This window comes from Ornithorhynchus anatinus, chromosome X1, assembly GCF_004115215.2.
Source record: "Ornithorhynchus anatinus isolate Pmale09 chromosome X1, mOrnAna1.pri.v4, whole genome shotgun sequence".
Classification (NCBI taxonomy): Eukaryota; Metazoa; Chordata; class Mammalia; order Monotremata; family Ornithorhynchidae; genus Ornithorhynchus; species Ornithorhynchus anatinus.
Window position 1 is genome coordinate 70,322,557 of NC_041749.1, and position 20,534 is coordinate 70,343,090.

The 20,534-nt window shown below is 41.7% G+C and overlaps 1 protein-coding gene across 5 annotated transcripts in view; it reads right to left on the minus strand.

Moving 5' to 3' along the window:
* Positions 1–20,534, minus strand: part of FLNB (filamin B) — a 132,887-nt gene that overhangs the window by 109,916 nt on the left and 2,437 nt on the right. The window contains exon 1 of one of the 5 annotated variants that reach the window (XM_029049954.2): positions 18,266–18,283. The exons of the other annotated variants lie outside the window; for them this stretch is intronic. The gene's annotated coding sequence lies outside the window, so the exon portion shown is untranslated. Of the gene's footprint in view, positions 1–18,265; positions 18,284–20,534 lie in introns of those variants that run through there. 5 annotated transcript variants of the gene reach the window in all.

Genomic DNA, 20,534 nt, shown 5'->3' on the forward strand with positions numbered 1-20,534 from the left:
TGAATGTTTCAAACCTCTGAGGCAATTTGCAAGACTATTGGTTTTCCAGCATGCTCAACTTAGTCAATTGGGCAAGCCCACACAGAGATCTCGAAATAGCAGCAAGTTTGACACATCAATTAAGTCTTTCAGGAATCCCAGAAAGCAGAGATCAAGAGGAGGTCAAAATGGTCACAAAACAGAAGGGAGAGACTAGGAACTGCTTATTAAGTAGATGAATGGGGAGATAAGGCTGTAGCAATTAAAACTAGAGGAAGCCAAACTGCATAGAGGCCTTCAGACTAATCTATAGGATCAAGGAATGGTAATTAGAATCAGAGGGTGTTTAAATAAGGCCCAAAGCACAGAAATTCGTTTCAACCTTAGATTACTCTAAACTTGGAGGACAGAACACTCTGGTTAGGTAACGATCAGACAGCCTATAAAGTCAAGATTTTTGAAGATGTAGGTTCAATATAGATTAAGTTGGACAGAATCCTATATGGCTAAAGTGTCATGACTAACATTGAGCACCAGTGTATTAAGGACCTGGAAATGTGCATAAAAAAGTTAAATCGAGAGTTAGCTCATCCCAAAGAGCCCACAGTCTAGGGGAAAGGGGGGAGGGGGGCGCGGCATGGAGGATGGAGGCAAAAGGAAAAAAGAAAGAAAGAAAAAGAGAGAGAGAGAAAGGGAGAGAGAGAGAAAGGGAGAGAGAAAGAGCGAGAAAGAGCGAGAGAGAGAGAGAAAGAGAGAGAGAGAGAAAGAGAGAGAGAGAGAAAGAGAGAGAGAGAAAGAGAGAGAAAGAGAGAGAAAGAGAGAGAAAGAGAGAGAAAGAGAAAGAGAGAGAGAGACAGACAGACAGAGACAGACAGACAGAGACAGACAGAGAGACAGACAGAGAGACAGACAGAGAGACAGACAGAGAGACAGAGAGAGAGACAGAGAGAGACAGAGAGAGACAGAGAGAGACAGAGAGAGACAGAGAGAGACAGAGAGAGAGAGAGAGAGAGAAAAAGAAGAAAAGTAACAAGTTTATCAGCTGTTTGATGTGAGAATTTGTGACAACTATCACAGATCTGGGAACCAAATTAAAACCCAGAACATGTGAGAAGTGGAGAAGAGGTGCCCAGGAAGGTTAAGTTCAGTTTTGACTATCCAGATCTACCTTAGCAACTGGGTAGTAATGATGAATGCTAAACATTACCTACACAATTTTATTTTTTTTTACATATAGTATTTTGACCAACTGTGCCAAGCAAACTGGTTTTTGATGTTTTTTAAATTGCTATATTTTATTCCCAAAAGGTTTTATTGAATGTCAGTAATGTATGAATGTCAGTATAGAAATGTCAGTTCTACATAAGGCATAAAATTTAATCTGGTAATATGCAGGTTCACATAAAGATAGACAACACCTAAGCAACAGGTTTATATAGCTTCTAAGATTTATTTTATTTTAAAAGAACTTAGGTGTAAGAATGTTCGAATCCAACATCTCTGCCCAGTTAAAAGTATTTGAAGGAAAGCAAGCACTACTAAAATAAAACTGTTCTTGGGTGGCCATTATGCAACCTTAAGGGCCAGCCACATGGGAACAATATTTTCTGTTATAGTACATGACTGAGAAAACCTCTAGGCGATAGCCAACTAGCTGATATCTGTGTAAGTACCAGATGATGTATTAATAGAACTAATCTAATCCAATGTACTTTTACAGAAAACCTACCTAAAGATGGGGGAGGAGAGAAAGGAGACAAGGAAATGACCCCTGCTACTAAGGCATCCGTGGTAGTACTGACTTCCATTACTTTCTCTGCTTAGTTTGGACTGTGGAAAGGAAAGAAGGCAGAAAGATAGCTAGGCTAATATTTTTATCCAGAATTGAGTCCATTTGCCAAGTCCACTGAAGAAACTATTTCCTCAAATTTGGTATCCAATTAGTATTGTGGAATTTTGTTATTTGTCAAGAGGGTAGACAAGTGGGTGGGTCCTAAGAGGTTCTGACATTCCAACTAGCAGCCTACTCATTTAATTACAGAGAGCCAGTGGCACTTTAAGAACAGGGTACAAGCATCCCTCATTCCACTGGCCAAAAGCCAACTGTGTAGGCAGACTTTAACTGTTACTGTTACTGTTTACTGTTCACTGTTTACCTGAACTCCCCTGCAGTTTCACTTGCTATTATATTTGCTTAATACCCAGATTTTGGTGTATCATTATACCCCTACTCTGCTGCAGACAAAAGGGGCGGGCATCTCTTTGCCCAGAGGGCTCAGACACACAGCTCCCTTCTGATAGCTTAACAGGTGCTGGTTTGCACAAATGCCTTAAAACATTACTTCCCCTATAAGTGATGGGCCAAACTGTACTTCAGTTACCTGACCTGATAGCAACCAAATACCCTACAAGAATGAAGTCAATTTAAAGCCAGTTATGAAGTCAGGATGACATTGGTGATGAGGGTGGGTGAAATAATGAGGTAATCAGCCTTTCATTCAGAAGGGTGGTGACAGGAGGGGGTGAAAGGACATGATGTACACTCGGGGGTTATTTTCACAAATCCTACATTCTAGGAACAAACATTTCTTCAGACATATTCTATTCAGATAGACCCATAAGAAGAGCCATTGGAATCCATCTTGGACTACATTTCAATCAATTGTAAGCTCCTTGTGGGCAGTGAATGTGTCTGTTTGTAATACTGTACTCTTCCAAGCGCTTAGTACAGTGCTCTGCACAAAGTAATCACTCAATCAATGCAATTGAATTAAATGATTTAAGCCTTAGGGAAGACTGGGAGACTTGAGGCAGAAGGCCAGGGTTCTAGAACTAGTTCTTGGCTTCTAACTCTGAAGCCTTGGGCCAATTATAACAGACGATTGTTATATATCAACAGCTTACTAGGTGCCAATCAGTCAGTGATATTTGAGTGCTTCCTGTGTGCAGAGCACTGTACTAAGCACTTGGGAGAGTATAGTATAATGGAGTTGGTAGATAGACTCCTCGCCCACAGTGAACAAGCACTGCACTGAGGTAGAATCAATATAATCATTCCTTATCCCACATGAATCTCACATTCTAAGTAAGGGGGAGAACAGGGATTGAATCCCCATTTTACAGATGAGGAAACTGAAGCAAAGTTGAGACTTGCCCAAGGTCACACAGCAGGTATGTGGTAGAACAATATTATTCATTCAATCCTATTTGAGTGCTTACTGTGTGCACAGCACTGAACTAAGCACTTGGGAGAGTACAATATAACAACAGACACATTCCCTCCCATAACAAGCTTACAGTCTAAACCATTAAAACCCAGGCCACTGGACTACCAGGCCCATACTCTTTCCACTAGGCCACATTGCATTAAGTGATGCAGTAGAAACCATACAGTCAGATCAGACATTCCCTATCCCACATGGGCTAAGTTCTACACTTGAATGTCAAAATTCTTGCAGTAGGCTCCCTGCTCTATTTTTTCCCCCACCTATAATGATCAAGAAGCAACAGCCTCTTTGGAAGACCTCTCATGGTATTTGTTAAGCACTTACTATATGCCAAACACTGCTCTAAGCTCTGGAGTAGATACAAGGTAATCAGGTTGTCCCCCATGGGGCTCATAGTCTTGATCCCCATTTTACAAATGAGGTAACTGAGGCACCAAGAAGTTAAGTGACTTGCCCAAGGTCACACAGATGACAAGTGGCAGAGCCAGGATCAGAACCCACGACCCCTGACTGACTGACCAAGCCAGTGCTCTTGCCACTTAGCCACGCTACTTCTCTAAATGGGGTAAGCACCTTCAGCTTTGAGTACAGGGACAAGGGGCAGCAGAATATTCCTAATGGTTCCAAAGGAAAGAAAAACAACTGGTATACTCAATTCACTCATTGGTAGTTGAGCATTTCTGTCAGTGTGTTTTCACTGTGGGTTTTGGCTAGAATACTGTTAGGGAATCCGGGAACATTCATCTGACAACACTGGGTGCAATACACTGCAGTGCCAAAAGAAGCTTTGCACACATGGGCGGCAGGCATGAGGACTACTACAGCCCAAGTATTCCTCAATGAGGGATTTTGAAGCAACACAACCCTCAGTGTAATGGGAAAGTTAGGTCTACAGTATTTGCAAATACAGGGTTAAACTGTATTTAAGTAACATGTAGATTAAGGTGGCCAATTTTGGCAGTTTAGTGGCAGAGTTCAAGGGTCTGCCCTGCCATCTGATTTTACTTGCAGGACATGTTTGTACCCTGAAGCACTAACAATTGTTGGGGACACTCTCCAGGCAGCCTGAAATGGCTAACATGCACACATTTCAACTAAAGAGGGGAATAACGCTAGTAGGAAGGTGTGTAATCAAACTGGAATGCTCTCCCTGAATTTTCTCCCCTCTCCTCCAAAAGAGATGAAACCAGTGGAAGGACATTTCTCTTGGCTCTGGAAAAGATGGCATCAGTAGTTCAGGCAGGGAGGAGTATTGAGAACAGGCTAGGTGAGGAAGAAATAAGTGGACTGGGGTGGGGAAGGCAAGTGAAAGCCAAGGGTATCTATGCCCCTCACACTGGTCTCAGAACTTAGTCCTGAGTCCCTTCCTTCAATTAATATTTACTGAGTTACTACAATGTGCAGAACACTGTACTAAGTGCTTGGTGAATACAAGAGAATTGATCAACACAATTTCCTGCCCTTAAGTTTACAATCTGGTGGGGGGCATAGACATTATGTAGAGAGTAGCATATTGTACTCACCACAGTGATTAGTACAGTGCTCGTCACACAGTAGGCACTCAAATATGATTGCTAAAATAAAGAAGGTAATCTGTACATGCATTAGTGCTTAAGCAATAGGGTGAGATATATAGATAATAATAATAATAAATAATTATGGTATTTGTTAAGCAGTTATGTGCCAACACCGTACTAAGTGCTGGGGTAGATACAAGCAAATTGGGTTGGACACAGTCCCTGTCCCACTTGGGGTTCACAGTCTCCATCCCCATTTTACAGATGAGGAAGCAGGCACAGAGAAGTCAAGTGACTTCACACAGCAGACAAGTGGCTGAACCGGAATTAGAACCCATAACCTACTGATGTCCTCGGAGTCCCAGACCTGTGCCTTTCCACTAGATCATGCTGCTTCTCTTCAGTTTTATATATGAGCTTGAAGTTATCAATGGGACACCTATGGAAAGATGTCCTAGAGGCGGGAGGAAGCATGAGATTTGCAGAGAATGGGTCTATGACTAGCTAGGTAAATCTGAGTGTCACCTGCACAATAACTGAAGCTGTGAAATAATTGAAGCCATGAGTGGATGAGTTCCCCAAGAATGGTCAGGGGGTAGAGGTGTAGAAGGAAGGGAATCAGCATGGCGTAGTGGGTAGAGTGTGGGCCTGGGAATCAGAAGGTCATGGGTTCGAATCCTGACTTCACCACTTGTCTGCTGTGTGACCTTGGGCAAGTTACTTCACTTCCCCTGTGCCTCAGTTCCCTCATCTGTAAAATGGGGATTAAGACTGTGAGCACTATGTGAGACAGAGACTGTGTCCAACCCAATTATCTTGTATCTACCCCAGTGCTTAGAACAGTGCCTGGCATACAGTAAGCACTTAACACATAATATTATTATTAGATTGAGAAGAGAAAGGAAGCTAGAACAGGGCCTAAACTGGGTGCACCCAGTTAATGGGGGGGAGGCAGAGTGAGAACAGGAGAGAGAGAGGGGTTATGAACGACAAACATGTTTTACCAACTCTGTCGCACTGTACTCCCACACACTTTGTATAGTGCCCTGCACACTAATATAATTGACTGATCAACCGGAGTGGTAAGAGAACCAGGAGAAAATAGGGTCAGTAAACTCAGAGAAGCAGCGTGGCTTAATGGAAAGAGCACGGGCTTAGGAGTCAGAGGTCATGGGTTCTAATGTCGACTCCGCCACTTATCAGCTGTGTGACTCTGGGCAAGTCACTTAACTTCTTTGCTACCTTTTTACACTGATCTACAACCTTCTCCTGGAAATTCTATCCAATTTTTTTTTTTTAATTTTAAGCATTTACTGTCTACCACTGTTCTAAGTGCTGGGGTAGATATAAGGTAATCAGGTTGTCCCACATGGGGCTCACATTCTTAATCCCCATTTTACAGATGAGGGAACTGAGGCCCAGAGAAGTTAAAAAGAATCAGAATAAAATCTGTTGCTCACAACCACCTCCCATGGGTTCATTCAGATCATATGTATTGAGCACTTACTGTGTGCAGAGCACTGTACTAAGCACTTGGGAGAGTACAATACAACAATAAACAGTCACATTCCCTGCCCACATTGAGCTTACAGTGCCGGGGGGGGGGGGGGACGACATTGAAACTATCAATACAAAGTTATAGATATGTACATAAGTGCTGTGGGGCTGGGTAGGGGGAGAAGGAAGAGCACAGGGAGCAAGTCACCGTGCACACACACAAGTGATAAATTCCTATGCACTAGAGTTGGATGAAGGGATGATATAGTCCTAAGAGATTAATCGGGGAAAGCTTGTTGGAGGAGACGGGATTTTTTTTAGGAGGGCTTTGACTGTGGGGAGAGCTGTGGTCTGTCTGATGTGGGGAGGGAAGAAGTTCCAAGCTGGTGGAACAGCATGTCACCAAAAACCCCTGCAAAGGAGGGCTTGTGTTTTTTTAAAAAATAAAGTTACCCACATCACAGTTCAGCACAAAAATCATTAAGCTTTGAGGCTCTCAAAGTTTGGTATATCTACACCAAGAACTAATCTATTTACCACACAGCCATTCAGTGCAACTCCTGGGGAAATTCCTCAGAGGAAATGGAAGTTTTTAACACCACACTATTTAAACATGTAAAATTAATTTTCTTAAGCAAGGATTTTATATACGGTATTTAAAAAGGAGACCTTATCAGTATCAATGGTACCAGTGTTCAAGACACTGTACAAAAGCAGTACAATAGCCCTCAAGGAGCCAGAAGTTGACAAATATACCAGTTAAGAGCATGTGATATAAATATATTGCTACTTAATGAGATGGAACAACTGCAAAAGTTGGGTAGCACTTCCCAGAGGAGGTGACTTCCCAGAAGGAAGGAAAGGGACAGTTTGGCAGAGCTGAGGAAAAAGGATATTTCAAATAGGGAGAAAAGGAGGAAACGTTTCTGAAGTGAGAGTCGAGTGAAGGACCATTAGCCCAGATGGTTATAATGTGGAGGGACAAATATGAATTAGGACAAGTGGGAAGATGCTTTTACTGGGGCAGTTATTGATTGCTCAACATGTCAGAAATTCAGGTTCATAATTACTGCCTCCAGCAATTTTAATATTAAATCCAATGAAGAAAAGAGCTCAAGTGACTGAGCAGCCTTCTCTATTACATTCTGGAATCCCAAATAACTTCATATTCTAGATTGCACTTATCAACCCCTTGACATCAACATATCCAGAGCTGTGTTTTTCTATCATTCCTCCTCCAAACTTTCCCCATCTCCATTGGCATCACTACCAACCTCCCCATGACTCAAAACTGCAACCTTGGAATCATCCTCAATTCCTCACTCATTCTGCTCTGGCAGCAAATCTACTGCTAAAGCCTCTAGATTTCTTTCCTCATGAGCATTTCAGGATCTGCTTCTTCTGGAGGGAATGTGTCAACTCATAGTGGATGCTTCCAAGCACTTAATACAGTGATCTGCACACAGTAAGCACTCAAGAAGTGATTGATTACAGCCATTACCTGGAAACAAGTGCTCACCATATGACAACTGGTCAACCTGCCTCCAGCCTCTCCGTAGTTAAGTCCTGACTTCAAACTGCTATGCCTAGAGTAGCATCTTAAAATGTTTCTCTCCACAAAACCCTCCAGTGTTTGTCCATCTCTCTCTACATCAAGAAAAGATTCCTTACCATTGGCTCTAAGGCTTTTACATATTTGCTCTCCTCACCCCTACTTGTAAGTTTGCACTCTTCACCCCTCCTAAGATCACCTTTTGGTGGCATCCGCTGTTTTTACGCTTGCTTCTGACCCCTTGCTGACTTTGTTCCCAGGGTTTTGGAACACCCTTTCCCAACTACCAAACCTCAACCCCCTTCTTCCACCCACCTGCAAAATCTTCTTAATTCCCACCTCCTCCAAATCTTCCCTCACCCTCCAAACTGCTGATTTAATCAACCTCTCAGCTAACTCAAACCCAGCCCCACCACTTGTACACACAGTAGGTGCTCAATAAATATGATTGAATGTATATATAGGCACCACCCGGGTTACAGCCACCTCATTACATACAACCCAGGGATATAGCTTGGACATTGACAATGCATCATGGCAAGAAGCCTGATGAGTTGAAGTTGTGGTCTCTCCCACCAGATAAAATTTTGGGATTAAAAAGTTTGGTATCCATTTTAAAGAAAGGTGATGAATTTATAGAAGTGAATGCAGAATGCGCCTACCAATTCCATTTTATTTTTTATAGTATTTTTAAGCTCTTACTGTATGCCAAACTGTTCTAAGCACTGGGATAGATACAAGTCCATCAGGTTGGACACAGTCCCTGTCCCACAAGGGGCTCAAAGTCTAAGTAAGAGGGAGAACAAGAGAACTGAGGCACAAAGAAATTTAAGTGACTTGCCCAAGGTCACACAGCAAGTGACAGAGCAGCAATCAGAACCCAGGTCCTCAGACTCCCAGGCCCGTGCTCTTTCCACTAGGTCATACAGCATTTTGTTGCCTAGCATTGTACTCCCTTGAGCACTTAGTACAATGCTCTGAACAAAGTAAGCACTTAATGCCACTGCTTGATTGCTGGAGACTCTGATGGAAAAAGGAGTCTAGAAGGATTTGGCCCGCCATAAAGTGCCTACTCTACTAGGCACTTGGGCAGGACAGGATAATAAAGAGACACACTCTCCCTGCCCAAAAGGAGCTTCCACTCAGAAGGGTGGTTAATTTAAGTGGGCAAATTCTTCACTAAAGCTGAGAAACTACTATATTCAGCAGAATAAGTTTCTATGCTTGCAGTCTCATTTAGCTCAAATAAACCAGAGCATATCACAATATAAACAGAGAAACAGCATGGCCTAGAGGATAGAGCCTTCTAGACCGTGAGCCCGTGGTTGTGTAGGGATTGTCTCTCTGTTGCTGAATAGTACTTTCCAAGCACTTAGTACAGTGCTCTGCACAGAGTAAGCACTCAAATGATTGAATGAATAGAGCACAGGCCTGAGAGTCAGAAGGACCTGGGTTCTAATCCCACTGCCACTTCTGCTGTGTGACCTTGGGCAAGTCACTTCACTTCTCTGTGCATCAGATACTCCTATATAAAATGGGGATTAACACACCCTTGTATGGGACATGGACTGTGTCAACCTGATTGGCTTGTATTCACCCCAGCGCTTAGTATACTGCCTGGCACATAGGACATACTAATACCATAATTAAGAGTTTAGAGATGCTTAATGTAGAATATAGCACACAAAGGAATTTCCTATTTTTCTAGAGGTTTTGGAAATGATCCCAATTTATAACATGTAAGCCTACTGGAAAATATTTGCCATGAGCATACAGTCATTCACAATACATACAAGTATTCACATGTATACTTGAACACCCAATTTTTTTCTTCTGTTTCCACTGTTTTCACATTCTGCTCATGTTTGTCTCCTCCATTCGAGTGTATCCTCCTTGTGTGTTAGGGAATACTTCTTGTCCTATTGTTGTACCTCCCAAGCACTTTAGTATAGTGTAGTGTGCTCAACAGGCATTCAAATACCATTACTACTATTACAAAAATTGGGACTTTAATAGAACCTGCTAACATGATTCAGTCTACCTAAACCAAGTCAGAGTTAAGCATAATATACTTTAGACTGTATTATTAAATTGGATACTATTTTGTTGACACACCCACCCTCACCGCCCCGCCCCCCCCGCCCAATTCTTTACTGTCCTAAATAGAAGTCTTGGGGGGGGAAATATATATCTTTTCAAGGGAGGCATTTTAGCATTCTTTCCTATCCTATTCACTTTGAAGTCTCTAATTTCTTAACAGTTTAGGCATTTTTCCCCACCTTCAGCCCCTTCACCTCTCCTAGCTTGCATTCTGTGACTCACTTCTTGAAGTAATGTTGTTAGAAAAGTGTCAAACCAATGATCGCATACATTCCTCAAGAGAGCAGCACCTGACATGTGACAACTGTTTGCTTTAAAGACCCTGAAAGTTTAAGGAGATCCTGGTGATAGGATGTGTGTTCCAGGCCCCATGCTGTTTAAAAAAGGATGCTTGTAGCAACAGCAGTTTAGAAAGTTTCCTTTAATTCCTGGCATAAGGACAGCATGAGTTACATGCATCTTGGATAACTGCAGTTAACAGAGCAAGTCACACACGAAAAAAAAAAAAACTTCTATGCAGCCCAGGAACCTGGTTTAATTCTCAAAATTATTTTTCTCTTTCCAGCTCTTGATAAAGTACTTTGTTGACAGAGGAGTAAGATTTATTAAGCACATTCCCTGAAATCAGTTTAATTTGGGGGGAAATGAACATGACTGCCACCTCAAATCCTGAGGATGCCCTGCCTTCAACTCATGGGACTTCTCTTTCGCTAGAGGGTCAAAGGAAACTGGTCATTAGCAAGTGACAGCTGCCTGTCTACATGCCAATAGGAGTAGTTCACTAGCATTTAAGAAAAATACCTGGTTGTCATGCTACACCCAATCTAGGTTATTGAACGAGGAAGTGGCCAAGCAAAGATGGATTCACTTTTGAAATACTTGGAGGAATACCAGCATATAGAACATTTCTAAGGGTGATTAATTTAAGGGCCAGGCCTGCATTTTTCCCACACGGTTTGATACTTATCTTAGGAAGCAGTTATGATAACCTGCAACTGAACACTTTTAGTGCATAGTGCTCCTATTACAGCCCAGCCCGCACACCCTGCTCCTCTAGTGCCACCTTGCTCACTGTGCCCCAATCTCACCTATCTTGCCGTTGACCCCTTTCCCACAACCTCCCTCTGGACTAGAACTCCTCCCTCTCCATATGCCAGACCACCACTCTCCCCACCTTCAAAGCCTTTCCTGATTAAGCCCTCTTTCTTGGCTCCCTCTCCCTTCTGTGTTATCTGTGCACTTGGATTTGTACCCTCTGGGCATTTGATATTCACCCCACCCTCATCCCCACAGCACTTGTGTACCTATCTATAATTGATTTATATTAATGTCCATTTCCCCCTCTAGACTCTAAACTCATTGTGGACAGGAAACTGTCTACCAACTCTGTTGCACTGTACAATCCCAAGTGCTTAGTACAGTGCTGTGCACACAGTAAGCACTCATACAATTGATTAAAGTCATTCAGTTATACCATCTCCAAAACTAAGGGGGTGTTTTACCCTGTACAGAGTTCCCCCACTCCCTTTTCTAGTCCTGAGAAATGACCCAAAGATTGCCTCTCCCCCTTTATTGCCTCTCCCCCTTTCCTAAAGTGTCACACAAGAGCCCCTCCATATTAGCACAAAGGCCCCAGGGAAGAATATTTAATTCTACAGGATCAACGTTTGCAAAAATACCACACTACTTTCCATCCAAAGTTCACTGAAATGATTGCCATTATCTATAAGCTACGTGGACAACCTAATGGTAATCTAGCTGAGGCTCAGGGGGTGGTAGAGTGATTACGTGGCTAAAGAGTTTCGCACCACTTCACAAGTTTGATCAATCAATTTATCTCCCCCAAAGGGTAAATATTTCAAGTCAAAACACAGTTACTGGTTCCCTAGGAAATAGCTGGTGGGGAAACTCCCCAAATGAGTTTGAACCTCTACCTTTGAGAACTGCAAAAATTATATTTTCCACAAGCCACTGGAGTTGACCTTGCATTCTAATCTGATTTAGCTCAATAGTTTCAACAAGTACCAAAAAATCTCCTTATGAGGTATGTAGTGTAAATGTCTCCCCTCCCCCCTTTAAGAGTTCATTAAACAAAGCTTATTTTCATTCATCCCCACCCAAAAAGGAGTTTTTCTTCCCTTCCCCCTCTTATTTGGGAGGGGAACTGGTAGCTTTCAAGGACAGGGTCTCATTTACACAAATTTCAGTGCTGTACTGTATAGTATGAGCCCATTAAATGAAACATGCCTTATGTTTAGAATATCAGTTTGATGTCTCAGCCCAATTAAAGTTTTCCAATTTCAGGAGAATTAAGGACTCTCCCCTCCAAAAAATGTGTGCTATCCACATCACAACTCCTTAAAATAGTAGGCAACTCACTCCCAGGAGTTAGCATGAGCAGGAGGTTTCGACATCTCAGCCAGCTAATAAAAAGCTACCCCAGGAGCCAAGTAGCACCCTTAAATTGGTCATGCATGGAAATCTACCATCTTCACCTTACCCAAGAAATGCATATATTAAGCAACTTTCTGTAGCAAGGAGTCATCTAAAAAGCCTACACTAGAAACACTGCATTTCAGATGGTCAGTCTAAAATGTTCACACTCACATGAGTGGTCTAGGAAATTTTTAGTTTTGCAAGAAGGAAGCAACCACTTTTATCCTCTCTTACCCAATTGGTTATCCAAAGTCAAGAAGGCATACAGTTATTGACAGAAGTTGAACATTTGAAAGACAGTCTAGAATTCTGCTTGATGATAAAATAGAAATGCACAATTTAAAGTTCACCATCCCTCTTTTTCTTTCCCTCAATCCAGGGTCTCTAATGATAATTCTTTGAAGGCTGAACCAGGCCTTAATTTTCTGATGGAATCTTCCATCAGAAACAATGGAGGATGGAAAAGCGGTATGGTCTAGCGGAAAGAGACTGGGCCTGGGAGTCAGAGGACCTGAATTCTAATCCCAGCTCTGCTAATTCCCTGCTGGGTGATCCTGGACAAGTCAGTTTCCTCATCTGTAAAATAGGAATTAAATACCTCTTCTCACTCCAATTAGACTGTGAGCCTCATGTGGGACTGTGATATTGTCTGACTTAACAGATCTATCCTAGCGCTCAGTACAGTGCATGCTAAATGGTCAGCGCTTAACAAATACCACCATTATGAGCCTCAGACCTGAGACTTTAGGACCAAAAACCTATACAGAGGGATTGACTATAGTGTTTAAGCAGTCACAACTGTCATCCCTAGCAATTATACTCCTTCTGGAGCACAGCGTGGAACAAATGAGTAAGCAGGCAGGATGTAGCATATTGCCAAGTGTATAGTAAAAGCACTAGAACTTTTGGTTACAAAAAAAGCCTCTGGATGAACACGTCACATACTAATCTATTTGTAAGGTTCTCATAGAAATACTTTGTTGCTGGCACCATTTTTAAGCGCAGATTAAGACTTTCGTTCACCCATCAACCGGAGAGCCGGAATGATAACTGTGGTATTTGTTAAGGGCTTACTATGTGTCAAGCATTGTACTAAGCGCTGGGATAGATACAAGATAGTCAGGTCCGGCCCAGTACCTGTCCCACATTGGGTTTGCGGTATAAGAAAGATTTCCAAAGTCAGTCCCATAGTACAAAAGTTATTGGGGAGAAAAAAAAAGTTAAGAGCTCCATTTGCTTAATTTCCTTGTATAAAATTAGCAATCTGTAAAGATTGCACAATGCACTAATCAACAAGGATAGGGCCATGATATTCTAGTCAAATATGGACAAAGCCACTTGTATGACTGTGTTTAACTTTATGGCTGAAGTAAACACTTACCGCAAGAACCACGGGCACACTCCTTCCGATGCTGAGCTTGTCATTTCATCCTGGGCATCCTTTACCATCAAACTGGAAATCTGGGGGGCTGGAGCTGTTATCAATATAGGCACAGCAATTCCTAAGGACTCATTAGACCAACTACTCTTTGCAAAAGAAATTCAGAAATTTCTAGATGCTGTTAATGTCAAGCTCCAAATGCCAAGAGAAATGGTAGACATCCATTATTAGCATTACTGGGCAACGCTTTCCCAGATCATTCTAACAAATATGGTGCCTGAACTCAAGGAGTTGACAGTCTAATAGGGAAGACAGGAAAAAAACACCTCAATATCAATTTAGAATTAGATGACTTTCAAGATGCAAGTGTATGGATGTAACATTTATACATCCAAGTACTATTAGACAAGATATAGGATGTTTGTTATGGGAAGGATTCAGGTAGGAGTATAAAGACGTGGCTTGGTAAAGCAGGGAGACTTTCAAGTGAGGTGGACAGAGAAAATGGCAAATGCGATGACTGAATTAAGCCACTGACAGGGGACTCAGCAGACCTGCTTGGGTAAGAAGTACAAGCAAGAGAAAAAGGGTAGTTAAGTAGGGTGGTAGCTAATTGGTGGAGAACCTTAAAGCTCTCATTTCAATTGGTTAGTTATAGCAGCAGGGTGGCAATGTCAGTTCTAGGAGTGTAGTCGCATGACCAGATTAACACTGGAGGAAAGTTATTCTGGATGTGAAGAGACTGAGGACAGGTTGGAGGCAGAGAGATCAACAGAGATGTCATAATCCAGGTAATATGGGCTGGCATTAGAATTGTGGCAGTAAGAGTGGGGATGGAATGGCAAATGATAGGATTTAACATGGACACAAATGAGTCAGAGACAGTGACTACCGGGGACAGCAAGGATAGTGATATACTAGCAACAGATGGGAAAGCTAGAGGGCAAGTTTAGAGTATGTTAAGGCATTTAAGTAGAAATGTCGTAGAGAAAGCAGAAAATGTTAACCAGTGCTTTCCACTAGACTATATGCTCCTTGAGGACAGGGACTGCATTTACTCTCATCATACTCTCCCAAGCACTTAGCCCAGTGCTCTGCTCACAACAAGCACTCAAATGCCATTGACTGATTGCCTTTCAGTAGAATCTGCCCTTCCTTTAGAAGAATCATTCCAAGCTATTCACCAATGTGCCACCTGAAGCTTAAACAAAAACCTTCAGGCTTAGAGCCACAAAATACAACCGAGCATTCCCCAACTTTGAGTACTATCACAGGAATTTGATGCAGAATTGCAGCCTCTAGTTTCAGAAGATCCTCTTTTTTGCAGCACCAAATTCACTTGACAGAGTTATAATCATCCCTTTGTAAAACTTCCTTACTCCCACATCACTTCCCAAGAGTCAGGCCTTTTAATAATAATAGTAAACTACAACAGTATTTGTGAAGCACTTACTGTATTCCAAGCACTGTATTAAGAGCTGGGGCATATACAAGATAATCAGGTCCCCCATGGGGCTCACAGTAAGTAGGAAGGAGAACAAGGATTGAATCCCCATTTTGCAGATAAGGGAACTGAGGCCCAGAAACTTGCCCAAGGTCACAAAGCAAGTAAATGGCAGAGCTGGGAATAGAACCCAGGTCCTTGCTCTTTCCACTAAGCCATGCTGCTTCCCAAGCAAAGTCCACCCAATGGAGGAGTGTTATCAGTAAACTTCAAACCCCACGTAACATTTCACAGCTGACAACCCCCTTATTCACTATAAGGCAAAAAATTACTTTACTGAAGTAAAACTTCAAGTTACAAGTGCTGTCTTTAGGTGAAGCAGCTCAAACTGACCCTGCCAAAGAGTGAGGGATAATTCGATATACACCTGGATTATTAGCTAGCAGGTAGATAGCCTCCCCTTACTCGTTTGGCAGGAACAGATGGTAGAAGAGTCCGCTCAGGGACATCAAGAGCTCAGTCCAGTTATGTTTGCACTGGAGACCTTCATTATAAATGCAGTTTACAAGTATACTACCATGGAAATATTCCAGCACAAAGGGGAAAGTGACTGAGGTACTTCTTTCCCTGCACCGCCCTCTAAACATGGTTGTTCTTGCCCCACCCCACTCCTCAACCCAACTATGTTCCATGACTTGCAAAAATTATACAGTGGTGCCTGGAGGCAAGAGGTGCCAGAACTCTAAGCTATTAGGAGAGTAGTAGGAAGTGTTTATTTTGTTGCAGGCTTTGGGCTTTACCAAACATTTGTAGTAAACAGGAAAACAAAATGCAAACACTTGAAGGCTAGTTATGAAATAACCTGATTATTATTATTGTTGTTGTATTTAAGTGCTTATTGTGTGCTGAGCACTGTACTAAGTGCAGGGGTAAGTACAAGATAATCAGGTGGGGCACTTTTGGACAGGGCTCACAGTTGAAGTAGGAGGGAGGAAGATTTAATTCCCATTTTACAGATGAAGAAAGGCACAGAGCAGTGAAGCTACTTGCCCAAAGTCACACAAGTGGAGGAGTCAGGATTAGAACCCGGGTCCTGACCCCCAGACCTGTGGTCTTTCCACTAGACCATGCTGCATCTGTGGTGCAAGGACTGTCAAGCCACCAGTGTTCTTTGCTAGTTAAAATGCCCATTAAATGATTGGAGAAAGTTGAGAGACCAGAGGGAGTTGTCAGGGAATGAGTCTGCCAACTCCATTGCTGTACTGCCCTCTCCCAAATGCTTAGTACAGTGCTCTGCAAATAGTGAGCGCTTTATCAACACCATTAAGTTGACCAGAGAAAGAAAACAGCAGTGGGAAGTGTGGCAACTGGAGTAGGGGTACATCATCACAGATTCCTAAATTTGGGGAGGACAGGAAGGAAGAGTAGGAGATGCCTCCCCAGACACCTGACAAGCTTTTCCAAGCACTTTTCACAGCCCTCAGGAAATACGGAAGGTGGTTGTTTCATCAGAAACTACAGGTGCATGCTTATGAGTAGCACCGGTCAGCACCATTGGGCAATGGGGAAAAACATGTCACCATTTCAGCACTTTCCCGACTAAGGACACGTGGGGTCAAAGGAGCCGGCACCCGATTTGGGGTACAAAAATACTTGATGCCACCAAGTGCCTTGAATATATGGTATGGCTCAGCTATACAGCTGTGTTATGGCTAGATCAACTAGATGCCCAGCTAGTAAAATTTGATATTTACCTAGTACCTCAGTCAAGGACTCAGTGGATTTCAAAGACTTCTCAGTATACTTCTTAAAGGGTGACGACAACAATTCCCTATTTAACTGGGAAACTAAGGCACTACTAGATTTAGTGACTGCCCCAAAGCCACAGAGATTGTCAGTTGCAGAGCTGGCAATGTCATCAAGTACCAAGACTAAGCGATTCTCCACTTTCTTCTGGAAGCAAAATATTTTTACACAAAAAACAATAGGGCTGCACTGGCCAGTCAAGGAATCCTCATACTTTCTTTGTAAGGGGAGGGCATAAGAGTACTGAGTCAAGATTAATAGTTTCCTCAGCCACAAGGTCAACAGAAAGTCTGGGATTAGGATATAAATTTTACAACTTCAAACCCACATTTCTAATCAAACTACAATGCTTTGATAAAATACATTCAAAATGAACTAGTTCTTGAACAAGACTTGCCAAGTACGTGACATGTGACCTGATCAATCAATAGCATTTACTGAGCGCTTACCTTGGGCAGAGTACTCTTAAGTGCTTTCATATTCCTGAATATCAATGCATCACTTCAAAAGGTTAGAAACAGACAACAGGTAGACAAATCAAAAAAGGCAACCTGACTAGCTGTCTTTAGAAGACCTACCATTTCCTTTAGTGCAACCTACTAGATTTTGCTTTTTTAACTTTAATTGGCTGCTGAATTCTCTCCATTTCCACAAAAGAGTTGGTGCATCTGTTGGCAGTTAACAGCAAGACCTTAAGAACTGCCATTGAAAAGAGAAACCACAACAATTTTTTTGGCTCCAACCTAATTCCTGACCTAGTGGGATGATACTAATTTCCATGCCTGATTAAAAACTTGCATGCTACCAGTTTCTATTAATGAGTTGTCAGTCTTGCATTCATACCACATGAATCTGCTGGATTTTAAATCTATAAGTGGAACTGGCTAGTTTTAATATAAAAACTACAGAAGTGAGCATCCTGGGATAAGTACAATACTGAGCTACACATGAATATATCTACAGAAGAAGCTTTTGGTGAGCAGAAAACACATACAAATGTGTTTTAATAGCTCTACTATAATCCTTCTAGTAGTTTCTGTAAGGGGACAAGAATTGAACGCCATTTGTTTTACTGCATTCTATTTCAAGTTGGGCTACCATTTCCTAAAGGCAATCAACAACCTTTGTACAAATACACCCCCTTTTCTCCCCCACGAGATAACCGTTACCATAGGATCATCTCAAAGGTCAAGTAAATCAATCTCCACTTCATGCACGTGACATCAATCTTTCAGTCTATCACAAGAACTGCAAAAAGCCAATAAGAATTAGTAGACGTACCAATAAGGATAAACAGAAGCACTAGTTAAAGTTGATTCTGGTTACCTGTTTTTGTCAGGAGCTCATCATGAGGCTTGAAGTCTCAAGTTCACATTAGAGGTTTAAGAATGAAAGTTCATATATCCCAACAACGCTACTTGTTCACCAGCTTTGAGACAAACACAAGAAACTCTCTCCTGCTAATGTTTAACCTAGAGAATATGTGAGGTAATTTCTGGCAGAGAAATCAGTTTGTGGCAGCTGTCCACAAAGACTGAATCCTTGTTTTCAAAACACCTAAAAAAATTCCAAATGAAGATCCTATGAATTCCTCATTCCATTGTCTTTGGGTTCTGTTTATTGGAGAAAACGGGTTCCTTTGATTATTCTAAGAAGATTTTTTTCCCCCAAAAAAAGTGGTTTTAGTTTTTAACCATATTCCCCCACCTGACTGCAGAACCAAAAGGAAGGAACAAGGTTGCAGAGGCACTGCCAAGAGAACTGAGGAGATTCATGAACAGAAAGATAGACATTACTAGTGCTAGAGCACTTTCCCTGGAGATGTTTAACAAGTTTCAATTGGGAAGAGTTCTACTCTATGTCCTTATGATAGAGCACACAAAATCTGTATTGTATAGGAAAAGTTGCAGTCCATTTTAACCAGGGCAGGACATGACGTTATTAGTATTTACAATGAACAAAACTATGCATAAATACTTTGACAGATGCAAACACTGCTTATTTTGACTGCTTGATGTTCACTGTCTCATCTGAAAACAAAAAAGTGAAAGAAATCAAATTTATATTAAGCACTCTGTGGGAGAGTTGTGACAGCTGCTTAAAATTGATTAGGTGGACATATTTATGATTTGTACAAGACTTAAAAATAAAAACAACTTCATAGTACATTTGTCTTGGCATTGTGTTAGAAGGGACTTGACCTGTTTAATTTAGTTTCTATGCTGTGTAGACCAGTGCTTTTTAAACAGTGGTATGGGTACCACAGGAAGCAGTTCATAGCACACCAAGGTAGAACTCAGACCAAGCCCCTCAATGTTTACTTTACTGGGAAAGGGTAAGTGACTGTATAAGCCTTGAACTTCTAAAACGTGTTTAGGAGTTGTTTTCTATTAAACCAGTATGACCCAATATATGCTGCTTTGGTTCTCCAGTCTAAGAATCAGCTAATCCTCACTCCCACTATATATAAGAGCCTCCAGATATATATAGTGCTTAGAACAGTGCTTGGCACATAGTAAGCACTTAACAAATACCATTATCATGTATGAGAGTGAGAGAAAAAGAAAGAGCAAAAGAAAGGATTGCAGGGCTCCTCAACTGGTATTACAGGTTGGGAACTGCATAATACCACCTTATTTTTGCAAGTTGAAGTACACTGGTGAGGGCCAAAAAGTCACACACAAACACACACACAAACCACCCCCCCCCAACCTTTTATATAGGGAAATGATGTGCTTCTCATAATTGTGGTATTTGTTAAGTGCATAATATGTGCCAGGCACTAAACACTGGGTTAGACAGAAGCTAATCGGGTTGGACTCATAGCTAAATAGTGCTGATTCCTGTGACAAGACTCACTTAAAGTTGCATATATCTTCTAAGCGGCAAAATTCCTTCCGGGACCTCTGCATTTTATTACACAAGTAGTCAACCCAAATCTGTCAAATTGAAGTTCCTTTCTAATGCTAACTAAGCAGGTTTCCTTTAAAGCTGTTTATTAATAAGTAGATGCTATTTCAAGGTTACAACTTGCAGAGCTCCACAACAAAGGCAATTTCAGCTTCTGAAGTGGCTTACCAGTGATCCCAACTCAAAAAGCTTCACATATGTAACATCCCTTTTCACAGTGGGGTGATACACAGTTGGTGTTGATTCTAGCAATCTGGATTTAGGATAAAGTAAAAGCTGCAATTTTTGCCTACCTACATTGCTCAAAATTACTGCAATATCTAGTCATCACTGTTTTTGGAGTAATGAACATCTTTTGGAGGGTAAGTACTACTTCTAGCTAGTCAAGTACTATTTTCTTCAGAGTTTACACTAGGCAAGCCGGGCTCACCCCACACCATTTTAAAACTCTTACAGTTAAGCTTCTCACCTAGTACGGATTGCATTGGAGACAAAAGACTGACCCCCAAGATGGCCACTCTCGCAAAATTGATTTTATTTATACAGGATCCCCTATACACTTTATCTACACTACTCTGTCTCTAAAGGCTTTAAAAAAAAAAAAAAGTAAGAGCACATGCAGAGATTAGTGAACATCAGGAATGCAGACAGGTTAAAGAGACTTGGATCCCTTAGTGTACCGCAA